At 33.1% G+C, this 8527-nt stretch overlaps 2 pseudogenes; one reads left to right on the top strand and one right to left on the bottom strand.

Annotated features, from left to right (window-relative positions):
• Positions 1-28: 28 nt before the first annotated feature.
• LOC118030319 (probable glutathione S-transferase parC) lies at positions 29-1133 on the bottom strand (annotated as a pseudogene).
• A 2894-nt stretch (positions 1134-4027) lies between these two features.
• On the top strand, positions 4028-5143 carry LOC118030342 (protein ALTERED XYLOGLUCAN 9-like; annotated as a pseudogene).
• The last annotated feature ends 3384 nt before the right edge of the window (positions 5144-8527 follow it).

Here is an 8527-nt window from a genome sequence, read left to right as displayed (position 1 = left end):
TGTGCCACTTCTCAGTGTAGATCACACACACACACAAACACAATGCCTTTGATACAACAAGAAGACAACCATGGAATTATCCCTTTCTTATTCACAGATACAGGTAGCCAAGTGAGTTGAGAAAAATGGTTTTCCCTTATTTTTTTCCCCTTACTGAAAAAAGAGAAGAAAGGACCAGAAAGCTGACAATGTGCATAAATCTAATTATTGCACAGAGTTGAAGGGGCATATATGCATGCATTTGACTTCTCAATGCCTTGCATCTTTCTGAACATGACAACAAAGCCATAGACCTATTCTGGGTCCGGAAGAGCTTTGGCCACACTATTCCTCTGCATGCTCCTCTTAATCCAAGCTGATAGTTTGGGACACTCGGCCTCGACTGTGAAGTTTCCAAACTTCTCACTGGCATAAAACCAGTTGGCCATAGGGATTGCCACTATATCGACAAACCCAAAGGTTTCACCACCGAAGAATTTTTTCTCCCAAAGGGCTTCCTCTAACACCTTCAGAACTTCAATGAAGTCTTTCTTGGCTACCCCCACAGCCTCTCCCGTGCTTTTCCAGACAGTGCAGGTTGCATCAAATAGCTGGCCAATGAACAAAAGCAAATAAATAAATAAATAAACTCACTCTCTTTTTGTTTGTTTTTGCACTTGGGTGACTTCTCTTTAACATCATTTCTTATTGCCACGCTAATTTTGTAGCCACAAATATACATCTTCATTGATTAACGCAGCAAAATGCAAGGTAAAAAAAAAAAAAAGAGTGCTCGAAACCAACCTTCTTGTCAATGTAATCAGCCCAGAAACAGGCTTGGGAACGGCTACATGCACAAGCTGGCAGCAATGAGGGTGAAGGCCATTTCTCATCAATGTAGCCAACGATGATAGCGAACTCCTTCAGTGGCTTACCATTGTGTAAGAGCACAGGCGCCTTCTAGTAAATAGGGTTTGATTTGAGCAACAACTCACTCTTCCCATCAAACAAATCCTTCTCTTTTGATTCATAGTTCAATCTCTTCTCAGCCAAAGCTATTTTCACCCTCATCCAAAACGGGCTCATCCAGAAATCCAAGAGAAGCAAGTCTTCCTTAGACATCTTCTTCCCAGTCTCTCCTGCAACCCTTCTCTTTCTGCTGGTGGGTGTAAGATGAGAACGATCAGATGGTTTATTTATATGGGAGATGTAAACCCCATCACGTAATATTCTCTAAGTCTTTTTCTTGTTTTCTTTCTCCACAAGTAACTAAAACTTTGTGATTATCAAGCCACTATGTGATGGGTACTCTGCAAGTCGAACATGCTCAAACAAATTAAGCTTGTCCTCACCAGGATGGACAGTTGTTATGCCATGCCGGATATGAAGTAACATTAAAGCATGTTAATTGATGTTTTTCACCAAGAAAAACAGGTAGTATCTTCTAAGGGATCGAGGTTTTCATTTTTATTTTCTCATAAAAACAAAAGCAATGTGTTTCTCTGTTTTACTTCTTACCATGGCAAGAGGTGCATCCCAATGCTAGGGTTGCAGTTGCGATCGAAACCGTATATGGTCAAGCAAAAGAACACCCAGCCCAGGCACAGAACTGTCTTAACCACTACAAGAAGCCAGACACTTGTATCATGGGAATGTGACAGTACCCCTTCAATAATCATAGTCTCTAACTGCTGTAAGATTATAACTTGATTGCTCAAAGAATGAATGTCTAACAAGAACTTGAATCGGAATCATTTTCAATTCTTCTTTGCGTTTTCATACATCCCAGCTCTGTTTTTTTTCCGTCATAACAACGTTGAATTTTGAAAGAACAGAACACAATTAATGCAGGCTTCTAAATGTGAAATAATGTAACTGCCTACGCGACTGTCTGTAAAATTTATATACAGCTCATGCATTCTTTTGAGGTTGTATTTAAAAGAGTAGAGCTTGCTCAAATTGCAAGCCAAAAAATGTTTTGAGGAAAAATAAGGCCTCCTATCATGCAAACTGCCTGTTCACACAACCAAACACGGTGAAGGAGTTTTACATCCACACCGTGAAATTAAGAATAAGATGAAAGAAAAAATCATGGAGTGGTTATAGAAAACATGAGCAGCTATATATCCAGTAAGGAGGTGACTGGATACAGTTGAGGTTTTACAGAGATGATATGCTAGACAGCTTTTTGAACTTTTCATTGATCGAATCCAGGGACCCTTTCTTTTCTTTTTTTTACTTTTATGGAATTAACAATTGCAAACAGCATGAATAGAGATTAAGCTCCAAGTAATGATTGGTGTTCATGTGATGATTTATTAAGCAATAACTTCATCTTTAAAAAAAAAAAAAACCAAGAAAACTCGAGTAAATCTTATTCTAATTTCTAAAACTTATAATTTATGAAATCTTGGATTTGTGTTCAATCAAGAAGCTTAAAAAATATTAATTAAAAAACTTGCAAAGGCAAAAAACATAGCTAAAAAAAAAAAAGATATAATTTGATAGGAAAAAAAATCGAGTATGAAATAGTAAGAAAAAAATTATTTTTTAAAACTATCCCAAATAAAAAAAAAATAACAATAAAAAAAATAAGGATCAAATTTAAAAAATTAAAAACTCACAGAGTAAATTGAAAAATATTTGTAATTTGATAAATTATTTATAGATTAAAAAATGATAGGGTGAAATTAAAAACTATTTGTAATTTTATAGATTATTTAAATTTAAAAAATAGTAATAAAAAAGACAAGAACCAAATATGAAAAAGAAATAAATTGTAGTGGTTGATCTTAATTTTTAAAAGGGCTGAAGCTAAATTCAAGGTAGGAAAGAGGCAAAAAAAATTATTGTCAGCCTCAAACCTAATGCGTTTTAGGTGCACGCGCCACCTTATTGTGTTGAGAATGCTAAGATTTTACAAATGTTATCCTAAAAGATAGTGTTTGGTGTCCAAACAATCTTACACATGCTATCTAATATCATAGTTACTCTCTATGATATCGCGATTAGTTTTTATGATATTAACTCTAATTCTGACAAGTAATCGACTAGCTTAAAAGTATTATATATTTACTAAGATCAAAAAATTAAAAATTAAAAAGTTATTTATATTATATACCAGGTTTATTTGTGTGTGCACTCATATAAACACATAAAAATAGTTTTGGATCTATCTTCCCAACAAAACTCAATAGCTTTGAGTTTTGCAGCAACAGGATCCAATAACTTTGAGTTCGGTTATCAACCCAAAACACTTAAAACATTTCTATATATTTTTATTTTTTTTAATATTTTAAAAAATATATATTATTAATCCGTTATAAAACTCCAATATACTAGTTTGGATTAATTTGTGGTCCCTGTTAATGTCCAATTTAATTTTGTCCTTGCCCCATTTACTTATTTTGCTAACGTCCAACTGATCCCCGTCAATACCATAAAATCATTCTTTCATTTGTTTTGATAAATAACTTTTTATTTTTACACTAAATTCTATATATAATTTTATTTTAAATATTGGTTTTATAAAAATTAAAATAATTTATTTTTTGTTTATAAAAACCTGATTTTTATTTATTTTACAAACAATATTTTTTTTATATCATTTTTAACCACACATTTATTTTTTTAAATCTATTATTTTAAAATTATAATTAAAAATATGTTTTAAAAACTTATATATTTTATTTTAAATTGCAACCACGTAAGTTAACACGGTGCCAAACATAAACTAAAAAAACATCATCGGTGATTACCGAAACTTATTCGTGAAAAATTAAACTATACTGTGGTTGTCCAGTTAACATCAACGAACCAGGAAAAAAAAAAACCTTTTCCCTTAATTTACAATTCACAAACCCCCCATACCATACCAAACCAATCTTTCCTCCATTTCTGATCTTCACCACCACCAACAACAAATCCATTGAACAAGAAAAAAAACCCACTTCTCCATTTCCTTTTTCCATTTAAGAATCAATAGCAAATCATGACATCATTGATCTGAACAGAAACAAACCAAAAAGACCAAAACTTTATGCCAATTATGTTCGATGGCATACAAATAGGAGTATTGGCAGCTTATGTGGTGTTATTTGTACCAGTAGGAATGGCAGGTTACCATTTAGGCAGAAACAAGATGCTTTTTTTTAGTGGGGCCCTTTTTATCACACTAGCGGTAGGTGTTCATTTGACTCCTTATTTCCCTTCTGTTTCTAATTTTGTTACTTCAATTCAATTTGTTGCTGTTTTTGATAATCATGAGGGCTCTTGTATTAATTTGGTTAATGAAGTTGTTTGGAATGTGAAACCTCGTATTATCAGTAGTAATGATAGTGATAGTAGTAATGATTCTGTTGGTCATAATAAGATATAAGATTGGTCTAAAAATAGGAAGGTGAAAGGTTGTGATTTTGAGAACTTGGGGAGTGGAGATGTTAAAGATTTGCTTAATGGGTCATGGGTTGTTGTGGCTGGGGATTCACAAGCTCGGTTGCTTGTGCAATCTTTGTTAAGTTTGATTTTGAATGAGAAAAGGATGGGAATGATCATGAAGGATTTGTTTAAGAGGCATAATGATTATGAGATTGTTGTGGATGATATTGGTATGAAATTGGATTTTTTTTGGGCTCCATATGTGGTTAATTTGACGAATTTGATGGTGGGGTTTAAGCAAAATAGAACTTACCCTGATGTCTTGGTGATCGGAGCAAGGTTGTGGCATATGCTTCATGTGAACAATGCATCGGATTATGATATTGCGTTGGAGAATTTGAGGAGTTCGGTGGTTTCCTTATTACCCTTTTTGCCAGAATTAAGTACGGATGGGCCTGTGACAGGTTTTGTATCTGTTAGGTCTCCATATTTGTTCTGGCTTGGGATGCCGATGTTGATAAATGAGATGTTGAATACAAAAGAGAAGAGGGAGAAGATGAATGATAAAATATGGCATGCTTATTATGGAGCACTGCATAATAACAGGATCTTGTGCAGTTACAGTGGTCCTCTTTTGTTGTTGGATATTTAATCATTGAGTTGGAATTGTGGACCGAGGTGTACGAATGATGGGATGCATTATGATGGAATTGTTTATGAAGCTGTTGTTCATATTCTACTAAATGCATTGCTTATTGAATCTCATCAGAAGCTTGGATCCACGTAATTTTGAATTTCTACAAAGCTGAGTAGCTCACACTGGAAGGACACAAAAAGACTATACAGAACCAATCTAGATCACTAGAACAACAAACACAGGAGGCTGAATTTCCTACCTGTATTGCTTCTTTGATTAGGTACAGGTTTTTCTTCTTTGCCTTTAGATTGATGCAAGAGTAAGATTTTGAACTGTTACTTGCATATTGAAATCCATTTTTTCGTATTTCTCTTTCTCACGTGAATGAATATTGGACACTCACAAGACTTGTATTCAATGGCCATTACAGACAAGAAAGATTTGTGTGGATAAGTTAATAGATGGTTTTTTTGGTAGTTTGTAGCAGCAAATAAAGTTCTATTTACTGACTATTCTTTGATTTGAGTGTGTTTTTCTATGTACTGGAGTTGTATGTTTTGTACATAGTTTCAAAGCTATCAAATAAATGTATTTGGTATTCTTCCTTTCCCGTATTATTTATTAACCAATTATTTGGAGAAACCAAAGAACCATGGGATTGATGCTTATGAACTCTATGAAACCCTTGGATGGATCCTTGAGAGCACTTAGCAACATGAACTAACTGAAACCCCACCCTTGGCCTGGGGTTTTAAACCACCGTTCATCAACTGCAAATGAACCATAGAATTTAGTTTTATTTCAAAAACAGGGAAGTTTAAATGGTGTTATGAAGTTTGTGAATCAATTCTTTCATAGTTATTGCGGTTTGAGAGGTCCTTTATTCCAAGCAACCCTTTCACACACACAATTTCCTCTTGGTTTGAGAGACTTTGAATCATCTAATGTGAGAAAAAAGAAATGTGTCCCTGATACCATTGAACCTCCCTTGGGATAAAAGCTTTAGCTTCTTGATGAATAACAATATAAAATTAGAGAGAGGGATGGGGGACATGTAGATGAAGCAGTTTAAGCAAAAGAATACTTTTGTAACAAAACAGAAATCTATTTCTACCATTTTCTTCCGTCAACAATAAACACCTTTGAGAAGTGACGATCCTCATTACGAACTGAAAACTTGTCAATCTTCTAAGTGTATAGACCACTTGCAGGTTCGTTGACTAATGAAAAGCTCCCTCCTTTGCCAGACCACTTACAGCTTCCTTGACTAATAAAAAACTCTCACCTTTACCATAGCTATTGATAACAAAAACCTCTACTCTGAATATGCAATTGTATTAGAAATTAAAACTCCATAATTTCATAAAAGTACAAAAGGATAGTACATGGATTCAATTAAAGAAAAGTTAATAAAGTTGTCTAGCATATCATCTCTTTAAAACCATGTTGTATTCATAACGTCCTTATTGGATGTATATCTGATCAATTTTTTTTTATATAAGAATAATTGTATTAAAGGAAAGAAATTTTACAAAGTATGAGGGATATACCCCAAGAAATACAAATACCTGTCACCATGGTCTATCTGACCAAAAATAACAAAGAAAAAAAGCAAAACCTAAAAAGAAAACCGAAAAAAGAACAAAAACAGATTGTGAAGAAAAACAACAGATGAGCTAGTTAACTGATTTCTAGAAATTTCTTAACTAGTTGATTGATTGATTACATATGAACCTGTACTAAATAGAATCTCAAAATTAACAAGGGCAATGGTATCTCATGACTCTCAGAAGACCAAATGAACCTAAAAGTAGCTTAGATGTAAAACCTTGGTTCGAGCTCTACTAAACTGGACCGGACCAAATAAAAAATGTCCTTGAAAACATCCTAATAAGATCGGTAAATTTGATGAAAGACTTTGTTATTTCTCTCATACCAAATAAAGTAAATCGAGGCTGAGAGGGTTAAGCGAGCAAGGAGATTTGTAAATTCTTTCTTCTTTTTCAATTGTGTGTATGCTTATTGAAGTAACTGACACCATGTCAAAGAAGGTCAACCCATAAGGGTCATGCTCATGATAGCACCTCAGGCTGTAGTATAGAAAAGGCATTAAAAGAATAAATATTCATGTGTTTCAACCTACGACCCATAAAGGATACATGTTGAAGAGGGAATGATCTGAAAAGCATGTAGTTTGTCCATGGTGTTGAGACGAACCATAGAGGCAAACCATAGGATAATAAAGTGTCTCAAAATGAAACCTAAGAACTCGATAAAATGGTGCATAGAGTTTGTGGATCTAAAATCTATAATAACCTTTCATGTCAAGTCAATGGAGAACCTCCCCAACAAGTGACCATTCCAGACATAGTGGTCTAGTAGGTGACGCAACCAAAAGATTGATGTTTTATCCTAAGTGCATGAGTGTCGAAGTAATAAATAACTCGGCAAAACCGGGGTCGAACCATAGGGAGGTGAACTATATATATATATATAATAAAACAAAGAGTTTATGAGAATTTTATGGGATATTGATGTAAGGATTAAAAATGATAAAACAACTATTAAGGTTAAAAGATCTACTAATAGTATTATAAATAAGTATAGTATAAACTCTTTTTATTAATCAACTGGAAACCACACACAAAAGAGGTTCCAATCAGATGATTTATCCTTAATAGTTCATTATAAATTTTTAACATGATAATATTAATTATCTTATTTAAGTAACACTATACTTTTAAATATTGTCAGGAATTCATGATGCTAACTTATATTAACAACAAATCAAGTTCCTTTCATAGCATATGTGTAGGTTATACCATACAGTTGGCTATAAAAGTGCCAAGTATTTTTTATACCAAGCGTTATACAACACAAATCTAGATTAACCATTTAACAAGTAAGGTATTAAGAATTAGTAAAATAAAAAAAAATAAGACATGTTAATAACAAATTTTATTAGATATAAACATTGAAGTCTATGTTGAGTTTATATTACACATATTCTAACACCGTTAGTGAAACATTTTCACATTGACATAATAAACTTAGCTAAACATAATAAACAACATAAAAACATAAGTATAGTAAAGGAAATGAAAAGCATAAACAAGAGATTAAGAAAAATATAACATGAAATAAAACTTAAACATTACAAAAATATAAAGAAAGAAATAAAGAGCCTGATTTTGATCTGAAAACCAAGATGCCTAAATGCATGGCAAATGCCTCCTTTTATAGGCTAAAATTTGAAACTATTGATTTGATGATTAATTGTTGAGTGGGTGACCATATCTTGACTTGATAACAATCCTTATTTTCTTGTTTGCCAAAAATATCATTACTAAAATCAGAATTTGAACAGATTTATCTCATGAAAGTTCTAGGAAATTGTCTCAGCTTTCCAACAAAAAATCAATTGATGCATTTGGACTTCTAGAACTCGAGATATGGATTGAACACTGAACAGTGTCTGGGCTGTATGATAAATTCGGACTTCTCAGTTGTTGCTACAATTTGGACTTGAAAACG

This window comes from Populus alba, chromosome 4, assembly GCF_005239225.2.
Source record: "Populus alba chromosome 4, ASM523922v2, whole genome shotgun sequence".
In the NCBI taxonomy this organism is placed as follows: Eukaryota; Viridiplantae; Streptophyta; class Magnoliopsida; order Malpighiales; family Salicaceae; genus Populus; species Populus alba.
Note: the sequence above shows the minus strand (reverse complement) of the source record. Positions and strands in the feature narration are given on the sequence as shown.